Source organism: Panicum virgatum, chromosome 3K, assembly GCF_016808335.1.
Source record: "Panicum virgatum strain AP13 chromosome 3K, P.virgatum_v5, whole genome shotgun sequence".
NCBI lineage: Eukaryota > Viridiplantae > Streptophyta > Magnoliopsida > Poales > Poaceae > Panicum > Panicum virgatum.
Genome location: NC_053138.1, coordinates 36,049,492 through 36,062,484, shown reverse-complemented (window position 1 = coordinate 36,062,484; position 12,993 = coordinate 36,049,492). Strand labels below are relative to the sequence as shown.

General features: G+C 48.6%; 1 pseudogene; it reads right to left on the bottom strand.

Moving 5' to 3' along the window:
* Positions 1-4,679: 4,679 nt before the first annotated feature.
* LOC120699112 lies at positions 4,680-6,279 on the bottom strand (annotated as a pseudogene).
* Between the last annotated feature and the right edge of the window lie 6,714 nt (positions 6,280-12,993).

Sequence of the window (12,993 nt, the reverse complement as noted above, 5' to 3'; positions counted from 1 at the left end):
GTCCTTCGTCTTATCAGGAATGTCCATGACAGTTCCAAAAAGAGCCTCGCCCCAATTCTTTTCAGTGTGCATGGCATCAATATTGTGTGGAAGGAGGAGATCATTAATATAGGGAAGCCTCCACAAGCCAGAGACCTGAGTCCAAGAATGTTCTTCGCCATATCCCACAAAACCACCTGCATCATTGACCTAGAGAGCATCTATCTGAGCATGAAGCACGGCACCCGTCAGCATCTGTGGTGCAGATTCTGTAACTACGACACCTTTCGTGAAGTTCTTAATGTCTCTTCTAAATGGATGGTCAGCAGGAAGGAATTGTCGATGTTTGTCAAACGACGAATACTTGCCCCCCTTTCTCAACCAAATGAACTATAGAGTTGCCTTGCATGTTGGGCATGGAAACTTTCCATGAGTACACCACCCGCAGAAAATGCCATACGCTGGGAGGTCATGAAGAGAGTAGTGGTACCACACATACATTCTGAAGTTTGTCTTTGTCGCTCGATCATACGTCCACACCCCCTCCTCCCATGCTTTGATCAACTCATCGATTAGAGGCTCCATGTAAACACTCATTTTATTCCCTGGGTGCTCAGGAATAATCAACGACACAAATATGGTTTGTCGTTGAAAGAGAACACCGGGGGGGGGAGATTCAAGGGAATAATGAACACGGGCCAACATGAGTACAATGTGGCCATCATACCATAAGGATTGAACCCATCGGTTGCTAGCGCAACACGTACATTACGAGCTTCTTTAGCTTTCTCATGATGAATCTCATCAAAATGAGTCCATGACTCACCGTCGGAGGGATGCACCATCTTATCTGGGTTGTATCGAACACCTTTTTTGTGCCATGTCATCTGTTTCGCGGTTTCCTCGGTCATATAGAGTCTTTGGATCCTTTGAATGAACGGAAGGTAGCGTACGATTTTCACAGGAATCGTGAGCTGCCTCTTAGGCTGACCGTCACCTGCATCCACCTCCAGGAATCTTGAGGCTTTGCATTTTGGACAGTAAGTTTCAGCCTCGTGCTCTTTCCTAAATAAAATGCACCCATTAGGACAAGAATGTATCTGCTCATATGGCATCTTCAGTGCACTAAGGATTTTCGTCGCCTGATACATTGTCTTGGGCAGAATGTGATCTTCCGGAAGAACGCTCCCCAAAAACGGTCAACATACTATCAAAGGCGTCTCGGCTCAGGCCAAACTGGGACTTTAAGGCCATAAGGCGTCCAATGCCGTCCAGCTGAGAAACCTTTGTTTGGCCGTGAAGAGGTTTCTGTGCCGCCTCCAACATCTCGTAAAACGACTTTGTGCTTGCCTCTGGCTCCTACTCCTGCGGTCCTTCACCGAAATGTGCCTCCTCATAGTCGTGTAACATGTCCCCAATCCCACCAGCAGCATCACATTCATCGATGCGTTGCCTCACGACCTCGTCCCTCATACGATGGGCTTCACCGTGAAAGATCCACCGGGTATAGTCTGGCGTAAATCCATAATTGACAAAATGTTCGCCCATGACCTTCTTTGTCTTTCGTTTCTGGTTTCCACAACTCTTGCAGGGACACCACATGAATCTCGACCCTTCAGCTTGCGCCCATGCCCCTTCCAAGAACTGGTTAGTCTTCTCAATCCACTCACGGTTATCCATCTTTCAAGATATCAGCGACTACTATCAAAATTCGGCTTAGTCTAGTAGGTAAGGATAGGTCCTAATCCCACCCGACCATGCGTACATGCGGTCAGCTTCCATGATCCAATCCTATCCGAGACAGAATTTCGGTAGCACCTCCCCGCTGTTCTCTAGATACACGTCCCGAAAGGGAGATTGTGTATCCCGAGAACAACAGGGAGGTGATGCCGAAACTCTGACTCGGATCGGAGCCGACCATAGAACCTGACCCCATCTACGCATCCTCGGGCTATCCAAAGAAGCATGGACAATTCGAAATAGATACGATTAAAGATATGCAGAAAAAACTGCATATCTCCACTCGTATCTCTTCCAAACGGGAGACGCCTAACTAGTTTACGCGATCTACGAACATGATTTCCTAAATAAACTAAAAAACATAAAAAAATATACTACATCAGACTTTAAAACTAAATAAATATTTAAATCAGACTTCAAAACTAACTAAATATTTAGAAACTAACTAAACATATAAATAATATTCTAAATAAACTAATTAACTAATAAACTATAAACCAATAAACTAAATAAACTAAATAAATTAACAAAAAACACAAATTAATTACCTTGGTGTGGGGTGGGGGGCGACGGGGCGGAGCCGAGGTGGCGGTGGGGCGCCGCTGGGCTCGGGGCGGCGGCAGCGCCAGCCGCGTGCGGCGGTGGGGAGGCGCGGGGCCCGGGGCGAAGCCGGCGACGGCTGCGGACGGCGTGGGGCACGGGCCCGGGGCGGCGGCGGCACGGCCACGGACGGCGGTGTCACGGGGCATGGGGCCGCGGGCGGTGAGCGGGGCAGCGGTGGCGGGAGGCCCGGTGCGGCGCGGTGGGGCCCGGGGCGGCGCGGCGGGGCGTGGCCGGGGCGGCGCGGCGGGTCGGGGGCGCGGCGCGGTGGTGGGGAGGCGCGGGGCCCGGGGCGGAACCGGCGACGGCCGCGAGCAGCGCGCGGGGTTCGGGCAGTGGCAGCTCGGGCGCAGCCGGCGGCGGCGCGGGGCACGGGCCCGGGGCGGCGGTGGCACGGCCGCGGACGGCGGTGCCGCGGGGCACGGGGCCGCGGGCGGCGAGCGGGGCAGCGGCGGCGGGAGGCCCGGCCGCGGACAGCGAGGGGCCTGGGGCGGCACGGCGGGGCGTGGCTGGGGCGGCGCGGCGGGTCGGGTGCGTGAGCGGGGGCACCGCGAGCCGGGGCGCGTGGATGAAGAAATGAGTTAAGGGTCGGCCGACGGGGGGTTATCCCCGTTATTTGCCGTGTGCCTAGATCCGGCACTCGGCAAACTATGGCTATGCCGAGTGCCAGATCGGCGGCACTCGGCAAACTATGCCTATGCCGAGTGCCAGATCGCGACACTCGGCAAATGGTTTTTTAAAAAATTTGATTCATTTCTTTGCCGAGTGCCGGACCAGGTGGCACTCGGCAACTATTTATTTTAACTGAGTTCCAAAAGCAATGATACTGAAATTAACATAATGTAAAAAACATATTATTTCATGCATAACTATTCCAAACTCAAATTAACAAAATTTTAATTTCAAGTTTCATGATTTTATGCAAGAAAACCTATTATTTCATGTGTTTCTAAAGTCAAATTGAATTTATATCAACAAATTCGTTTTGACGAGGTATGTATAAAAAATTTAGTGACTACCAACTAAATAATTTGCCAAAATAAAACAACAAATTATGGTTCATGATTTCATGCAAAAAACCCTATTATTTCATGCGTTTAAAGATCAACTTAAAACTAAATATAATGATTTTCAATATGTGCCAAAAATAATTTAATATAGATAACAAATTCAAAAATTAACCAAATTTTCACAAGACACATGTTTTGTTGTTATTTCTCTATATAAAAAGTTTCACATTGAAAATCATATGCGACTTTCATTTCAACCACAAATCCAACCGGATACTAAACATCTCTCCGAAACTTCTTCGGAGATTCTTCGACTTGTGAGCGGCGTACATTGTCACGTGTCCGAAACACTGTCAATTTTTTTCCACTCTATCCTCGCACGAAACCAAGAGTTTTGCACAATTCCCATGATTTTCAGACATTGCATGCTATTTTTGGTTTTTTCCGAACGTCCGTGCACACGCTTGTGATCAAGTTTTCTGATAAAGATGCTTCAACTTTTAAGTTCTTTCGTGCATACGGCATCAGTTTTGATTCTGGTACATAAATATCAAATTTCCATTCATTGATTTCGAAATTTTGACCCACTTCTAATTTAATATTAACTTCGAATAATTATTCCCCGCAAACAAAAAATTAACAGAAAATAGTAAACCAATCAATAAAAGTTTTTTATGTTACTAGGGATTAAATTATCAAATTTAACTAGAGACCAAAAAAATTTGAAGGTCAAAAAAAAAATTTTTTACCCAATTTTGCCGAGTACCTAAGCTCCAGCACTCGGCAAAAGAAAATTTGCCGAGAGCCAGGCTCGAGGCACTCGGCAAAATATCCCCTTTGCCGAGTGCCAGGTGGTGGCACTCGGCGAAGACTTGACGCCATCAGCCCCCCCAACTGGCGTCGCATGGCGGGCGCGCGTGCTGGGCACGTGCGCCGGATTTGCCGAGTGCCGCCAGGCCAGCACTCGGCAAAGGTGACAGTTTGCCGAGTGCCATTCGTTGCCGACAGCCGGCACTCGGCAAAGCTCGGGCATGCGGTGTGGCAGATGTTTGCCGAGTGCTCGTGTCCTGGCACTCTGCAAAGCATATCTTTGCCGAGTGTCTGTGTTCTGGTACTCGGCAAAGATCAATACACTAGGCAAATTTTGGTTTTCCGGTAGTGTAGGGGGGAACTAAACACCCCATAGATGAACTAACAAGATACATATATATACAGGGCATCGAACCTAATGTTTGATCCATATATATCAGTTGTATTTGATTTATTTCAAGCTCCTGCATGCATGTCTTCTTTAATTTATGATATATATGTGCGCATAAAAAAGCACAACAGAAATGTTAGCAAAACCAATATTAAATATCTAGATATATATACTCCCACTAGAGATCAATGATAACATCACTGATCATGTAAAACCAGGTAACAATGATCGAGATATATATATATATATATATATATATATATATATATATATATATATATATATATGTCCTCATATTCAGTTTTCATATTCAGTTTGTTGAGAATATAGAAATGTTAGCAAAACCAATATTGAATATCCAGTCTTTATATCAGTTTGTTGAGAATTTAAGTCTTGCTTGAAGAAGTTTCTCCCAAAATTTTGGTTCCTTTTCGCTGATAGCTCTTTCTGCTTCAACGAGCAAAATTTCCTCGTGAAGTGGATGAACACTAACTTGCGCGAACCCTTCTTCTCGCCCAAGCTCCTCAACTTTGTTCAACACTGAATTGGCATTTATACCCGACACAAGAAATCGAACCCGGTCCGTCAAAGTCCCGATCAACCCACTCAGATCACACCCTGATGCGAATGTCAGGATATCAAATGCATTCATCTCCCTTGCTAGCTCCGATTCCGCCTCCCATTTCACCACCTCAGGAGTAGGATGAGAAGAAGCAGTTGTTGGTGCGATAGGAAACGGCATGCCATCTTTGTGTAACCAAGGGTGGTCAAAGATTTCACCGACCTTGATGCGTGAATTGGGCTCCGGAAGTCCGGATCCAGCATCCTCCCGATGAGCAACCGGAGCTCCATGGAGAACCACTTGGGGCACCTGAACCTCCCCGAGCAAATCTTGCGGTACATGCCCATGAGGTTGCCGTCGTTGAACGGCAGGTACCCGGCTGTGAGCGAGAACAGCACGACGCCTCATGACCAGACGTCGGCCTTGCCGGGGTCGTAACGCTTCTTGAGGAGGATCTCCGGAGCGACGTAGGCAGGGGAACCGCAGGCCGTGCCCGTGAGGCTGTCGGGGCCGAGCTGGCGGTCGGCGAAGGCGCAGAGCCCGAAGTCGGTGAGCTTGACGTCGCCCCGCTCGTCCAGGAGCAGGTTCTCCGGCTTGACGTCGCGGTGGAACACGCCGCGCGCGTGCGCGTGTGCCAGCGCGGAGACGAGCCGGCCGAAGAGCCGGCGCGCCACGGGCTCGTCGGAGCGGCCCCTTTCCTCGAGCGCGGACTGGACGCTGCCGCCGCGGGCGAGGTCGAGCACGAGGTAGACGGTGGTGCGGGAGGTCAGCACGTCGAGGAGGCGCACGACGTGCGGGTGGCCCTGGACGCGCCGGAGCGCGGCGAGCTCCCGCGCCACGGACCGGCGCGCCGCCGCGGCGTCCTCGGGTGAGCACGGGTGGTGCGGCTTCCGGACGGCCTTGACGGCGACGTGGACGCCGGTGCGGACGTCCCGCGCGCGGTAGACCTTGGAGGAGCCTCCCCTGCCGAGGACGCGGCCGAGCTCGTACCGGCCCTGCAGGACCTTCGTGTGGATTTCGGCTGACGAGGTGGAGGAGGAGGCCGCTGATGAGTCGTCAGGTGGCATCTCCGGCGTGGTGGGAGGCATCGAGCCTGCACGCGCGCTTAGCTGTGGCTTTAGCAGAATGGCTGTGGGAGAGAGTTGGAACTTGCAAGTTGCAATTTCAAATTAAGGGAGTTGTAAGTATCTTGGTTTGATAAGTAGCCGTGTCTATATAGGAGGTGAGTGTTTGTACGCTCCATATTAGTCCAGATGCAGTATTGTCCTAGTTCGACCGCTAGGAATGATAAATTACTGATTTTCTATGATGACGATGGCATCGGCAATGCTTGTTTTTTTATTTCGGCTTATTCCAAATTATTCTCTCTCATCGAACACTATTGAATTAGCTGAAATCAACTGTATGGCTGATTCAATAATATTTTGCGAGAAAAATAAGCAAGAGTAAAATAAAAGCAGATAAACCCAACTAAGGTACAATATTTGTTCAAACAAATCAAAACTCGAAACTTCCAGTTTCACGGTTTGTTCTGTAATGTTGACTCCAAATTAAGTATCTGATCCATCAAGCACCAGTAATAACCTAATATAATTGGACCATCAAGCATGCACCAGATACAACTCCCAGCTATGTGTTTGCTACGAATCATCATTTATTTTGTGGTACTATTTTATCGAAAATGCTGGTTGCAGAATTTATGTCATCCATGTCACCGTAACCGCCTTTCCGATCCATCTAACCTTGCTTTTGGCTTGATGGCGACCCAACGCAAAGAAAAGGGAGCGTTCATTATTGGTGTTAGGTCCACCGGAGGTTGGCTCAGCTCGCCGGTGCATGTCGTCTTGTCACGCGAAGTCCACGTCGGCTGGCCATAGCAAAAAGATTCACCGCCTACATACATACATGTTGTGCCCGGCACGGTTGAAAATGACCTTAGCTAGTTTTAGTAAAAGTTTCATTAGCAGAGTTAACTAGACCGAGAACTAGATAACTGTGCTAAATGAGTTTTATGATGATAAAACTTTCCTCACATTTCATGAAATCTCATCTTTCTATTCTTGCCATGTCAGCAAAATTGATGATATTTACTATTATAAAACTCTCTATAAAACTCCTATTGAGACGGACCTTAGTTACCAATTTTGGAACCGGTACTAAAAAAACCAAAACTAAATGGGGACGCCTAGGATACCGAGTATTTTAACCGATACCAAAGTACTTTTGGTATGAAACCCGAGAAGAGGTATGCACACGTCACCTGATGTTTTCACACGAAATACACATGAGTGTGGTTGCCGGGATTCAAACCCGCCACCTCTACTCTCACGCATAGCTCCCTTATTACCATCTCACTTATACAACAATTTGTGATTGAGAGCGAGATATTTTTGTTTTGAAGTAACCCGTGGAGCACCTTTAGGTACCGGGTACTAAAGTGTCTCCTTTTTTTTATATTACATAGTACAACTCATACACTCACAATACACGCACACTCATACTACTATGAATAAACATTCGCAAAACCTACCCTTATGAGTATCTTTAAAGACTGAGCCGACAAATCCTCAAGATTGACGAAGTAACCACAGGCGTCTCGCTGTCGACGGGAACGTCGCCTACGTACCATTTAATGCACAATGCCGTTAAATCCTGAAATACTCGCTCCTATGGATAGTCGAATCTAGAACCTGAAGTGCTACCGAGGCTCTTGTAATAATCACTAGGCTACATCCCCTTTCGCGACCATGCATGGCTAACCATGTATGGCCTTATTAGTTCAGCACCACATGATTTTAAAAAATAAAAAAATGTGCTGCTCAAACATGCCCACTAAGTCAGCGTTTGATGGGTAGCAATGTTGGACAGAAATAACCATGAGAAGTTCTTACCCATGTAGTCGTATAATATTAAAGGATGCATGATCGAGACTAGTTCTGCCTCTCTATTCGTGACTTGCATCTATTCGAAACTGAAAGTTTCAAATATTCTGGATGGGACAAAATAGAACCGTGTGCATTGCCAACATGGGAACGTAGAGACTGTAATACGGCCTCATTTCAAATATAGATCGTAGATGTAACACCCGGTTTATAAAAGGACATAAACCGAGCAATCGTATACGTGCCAGGATCAAGTCACACGTATATACAACAGAATGAATAGTATATCACAGCACATATCACGAATAAGACATAATAAATCGAAATACGAATGTTATTTATTACATAAATGACAAAAATGTCTGATACAGTGGAAGCGAAGTACAAATACGAATAAAACTCTCCGAAGCTGAGCAGGGCGTCACAGGGACGTCGACTGGGAGACGAACACCTAGAAGTCCTCGTAGTCCTGGTAGCGCTGAGCGAACTCCCTCGTGTCGGCAGGAACTGAGCAGCAGTAGCGTATCCAAGAGGAAAAAGTAGAGAAGAGCCAAGAGTGAGTACACAACTTGTACTCAACAAGTATAACACAAACTATGAGGCTTTAGGTTGGCTGACTGACTGCATTAGCTTTTAAGACTTGGCAAAATTTTATTAAAGCTATTTACTACAAGTTGATGAATTACCATTAACCTAGTTACATAGTAATTAATCAAAATTAATCAAGAAACTATTGAGAACCATACCAAACCAAGCCACCAAGGAAACCTCGAGAGGCACCTCCCTCGTCGGAAGGAGATAACCCCACTAATCAAAAGGAGGATCTGGACCGCTCATAACCGTGAGCACGGCTAGTATACCAGTTTTACACTCTGCAGAGGTTGCACATCTTTACCCACAAGTCGTGAGCTACGCCAGTTGTTCATCACACTTCCTTAGGTGAGATGACTAGCGACTCACTACGAGGCCTTTACAAAGAATCTCGTTGGTAGGGAGTAACCGCGAGGGTGGATCGGCGACTATGGAGCAGGTCTAGTGGGCGTCAAGACACGAAGCACAGACGAGGCCACTCAGCACGAGGGCCATAGAAGCTTACCGCCCCTGCCCCGCAGGTAAGTTACTCCAAACCAAAAAGATATAATTATTACGCCAAGTCTATCCCATTCTAGCCTTATGGTAGCGCTGTTGTCCCAGGTTGTCGCTCTATGAACCGGTCCTTATGGAGAGTGGCCAACTAAGCACTAAGCACCGTGCTGGCCCCCTAAATCATGTTTCTACAAAAACCATATTTAACGAGACGTGAGCCACCCAAGCACGAAGCACAGAGGGCCACTCTCAGAATTAAATTTAAGTAAACCATTAATCAAATTAATTAAAAAAGGACCAGAGTGTGTTATAACGCGGCACCTAGCACAACTAACCAAAATGCAACCCAATGTAATATATAAAGGATAAAAAGTGGCTAGGACAGTCCTCATAGGCATACAGAATTAAATGCAGTATGAAATTGTATTTAAAGATGATAGGTTGTTTATATTATACTTGCCTTCCTCGTACTGCTCCTGCTGCTGCTCAAAGTGCTCGGAAGACGGCTGCTCCTGGTACTGGTACTGGGGCTCCTCAGATGGATCAGCGTCTACTCACGAACACATGGACAAAACAATGCACAATAATAAGCATACAAGCAAATACTAACAAAAACTAAGAAACAGCACATCAATACATAAAAACAGCACACTAAACTAGTCTAAAACTATTCTACGCGTTACAACGATCGCGTGGACATAAAGAACGCCTAAAACGGAGCTAAAACGCATAAACTAGAGCTAAAACAAGATCTAGGGGCTTATCTGTGAGAAAAACTAAGTCTCAGGGAGTTTTCTGTAAAAATCGAGGGCCTAAACATAAATAAACATTAATTCTGGGGTCTAACTCGCAAAAGGACAGGGGCTGGAGGCGGGTTCAAAATTAAAGAAGTTCAGGGATCTAAGTGTTAAAAACTGGGCCTGGATGTAATTATTTTTCAACACGCTAGGACTGCGGGTTTATTTCAATAAAACCCAGGGGCTCTTATGCGAAACCGCCAGGGCAAACCGGTACGTTTAGATCTGGGCGCTTGGATCCGGATCGGGTGGCTCAGATTCGATGGGCTTGGATCTAATCGTGCGCGTTGATTCAGGATCTGGCGGCTCAGGGTGAAAGGGCGCGCGGGCGGCGGCGGGACTCGCCGGCGGCGCGCTCCCGCGGCGGCGCACGGCCGGAGAAAGCGTCCTAGGGGCTGCAGGGCTCCGCTTGGGCTGGGGTTTGGCCGTGGAGGATGCTCGTGGCACGTGTAGTCCACCTGAGGTGCGGGTTGGGTCTGGGGAGGTCCGGAGCGCGGAGTTCATCGGCCATGGCGGCTCTGGACGGCGAGACCTCGCCGGAGCAGACGGTTCGATGACTCCCGGGGGCTACGGCTACCAAAATTTAGCGCGTAAAGATAGGGCGGACCGGGATGTGGCTCACCGAGGGCGCGGGATGGTCGGGTTCGCAACGCAGGGGGTTGACGGTGTGAAACGGCGGCGAGGTCGACTCGGTGCTTCGCGGAAGTGGACGTCGAGGTGTGCTCCAGCGTCCTGGTGTCCTCGGATCGGTTCGTGAAGATCCTGCGAGGGCGAAAAGGGGGTCAGCAGGCACGGAGCGGCAACGGCGGCATGGGATTGCAGCGGCGGTCGAGCTCACCGGCGGCGCTGCACAGGAGAAATTCCCGTGCTGCAGGGCCTGGGAGTCGCGAGCAAGGGCTCGGCGAGCTTCGGGGCATCGATGTGGGGCTAAGGCGGGGGTTTGTGGGGGCCGTGGTGCAGCGGGGAGGTGTGCTCGCAGCGAGCAGAGGCACGGCGGCACGGCGGGGCGATGAGAGTTAGGGTCTGGGGCGGCGGCTGCGATGGGGATGAGGCGCAGAGGCCGCGGGGTGCGATATAAAGCAGGCGGGCGGGGTCTGGGCGTCCGTGCCGTTGAGCACGCGGGCGAGGATCTCGCCGGGGATCACGGCCGGTTTCCGTTGCACGGGCGAGCGACTCGGGAGGGGGACGGATCTGCCATGCGGGCCCGGGCTGTCAGCGGCCGAAGCGCGCGGCGCGGGGCGACATGGGCTGAGCGGGGAGGGCGCTGGCAGGTGGGCCTGCGGGTCGGGACGCTGACGCGGAGCTGGGCGTGGCGTGCATCGCGGGCCGAGCTGAGGCGCTGCGCTCTGGGCCGGACTGAGGGGGGAAAGAGGGAGTGGGCCGCGCGACTGGGCTGCCCCCGGTTGGGCCGAGCGGGAAGGAACGGGCTGGAATGGAGTGTGGGCACGGGCTGGGCTTGGGTCTTTCTTCTTTTCTATTTCCTTCTTTCTAATTCTAAAACAATCAAACACATTTGAATTCAAATAAAATTTGAATTCAAACCACACTCAAATGAGTAAAATAAATGCACCAGCATGAATGCAACACCAAAATTTAAATCTATGATAAAATTTTAATTACTTAAGGAACAAAATTGAATTAAATGCCATACTAAACACAATAAACCTTAGAAATTTAAATAAAGCCAATTAAATTTATTATAAAATGCTGAAATTTAAATTAGGGTGTTACAGTAGAGACTCCTGCATTTCAAATATTGTAGAATGATCACCTTCTTTTGATCCTAATTCCTGAACCATGTAAAATGATGTTATCATTAACTATCTTTTCATGATTTGTAGCAAGCCATGCTGATAACACAAGGGATGTATCAGGAACATGTACCAGTAATAGCCCCTCGGTCTTATCAAGAGGCGTGGTATGGGTGCAGCGTCGCAACCTATCCTATGATCCTATCACACGGGAGTACTTGCCTGGGCCAGAGGACGAGAGTGGCAAGGAAACAAATACCCAACCAACAAGCAACAATAATGGAGCATCATTATTTCACCTCTGAAAACGACCGCTATTTGTTTCCATCAGATGTTTGATTGGACAGAGACAATATTTTTTTTAATCAGCTATTTGATAAATTTGTGATGCCAAGCTGAGAAAATTGAGGGATCGGATCAACTAGAATCTTCGGTATGAGTACAACATCACTAGAATCCCGGGACAGAACTTGCAGTACAGATCAGGGTGTATAATTCTGCTCCACAATTATCACAGTTCCATTAATCATTATTATACATGAAGGCTTGAAGCAGTATGATCTCTTACGTACAATGATCTTAAATATACATCCTGCTCATGATCCATGTACAAAATATGCGGCACAACTATCACGCCGAGGCTTCTATCTTTACGCAGCAGAAATTACTGATGACATAAGGCTTTGTGTCCTTTTAAAAGTAATCTTGGCACAAAAATTACTGATCAGTAACAGCAAGAAAGCAGTATGAAATAGGGACATCGAGGACGGATGCATTTTTGTGTCCTAGGTGCTTAATAGTTTGTTTCTGTAGTGGGGTGTGTTAGAGGAGTCAAGGGCCTATTGCGCCTTAGCCATTAGGGTTAATTAGTCGCTTGCTTAGGGGTCAAGTAAACCTCTCTATATAAGGAGAGGAGATGTATCAATCTAATCAAGCAAGAGATTAGAAGTAAATCCCTTCTCTGTTGCCGGCCGTGGGCGAAGCCCCGCGGCCGGCGTTCCCAGCGCCCCCAACCCTAGCTGCCGCCGCGATCCAACCCGTGAACAGTACCCGCGGTACTGTAGCGCCGCGGTGCTGTAGCACAGCAGCCCCTCTCTTCCTCCCTAATCCCTCGGTCCAACAACAACCATAACAATCTGGTATCAAAGCCATAACAACAGCCTTCATGGCGGTCGACCTTGGCAAAGGGGAGCGTATCCTCGCCCCGTCAGACGGCCACCAGCAATCACGCCGATGTTCTGCTGTCTTCATGCGTGAGCAAGGTGTTGTTTCCGCGATCGGTGAACTCCAACTCTGCGGCAGCGGCGATAGGGGAGGCGGTTTCCTCTTTGCCGCCACCGCTTTTCGCTACTGGCCGCCACGAGGACGTCTCCGCTGGTCGCAAT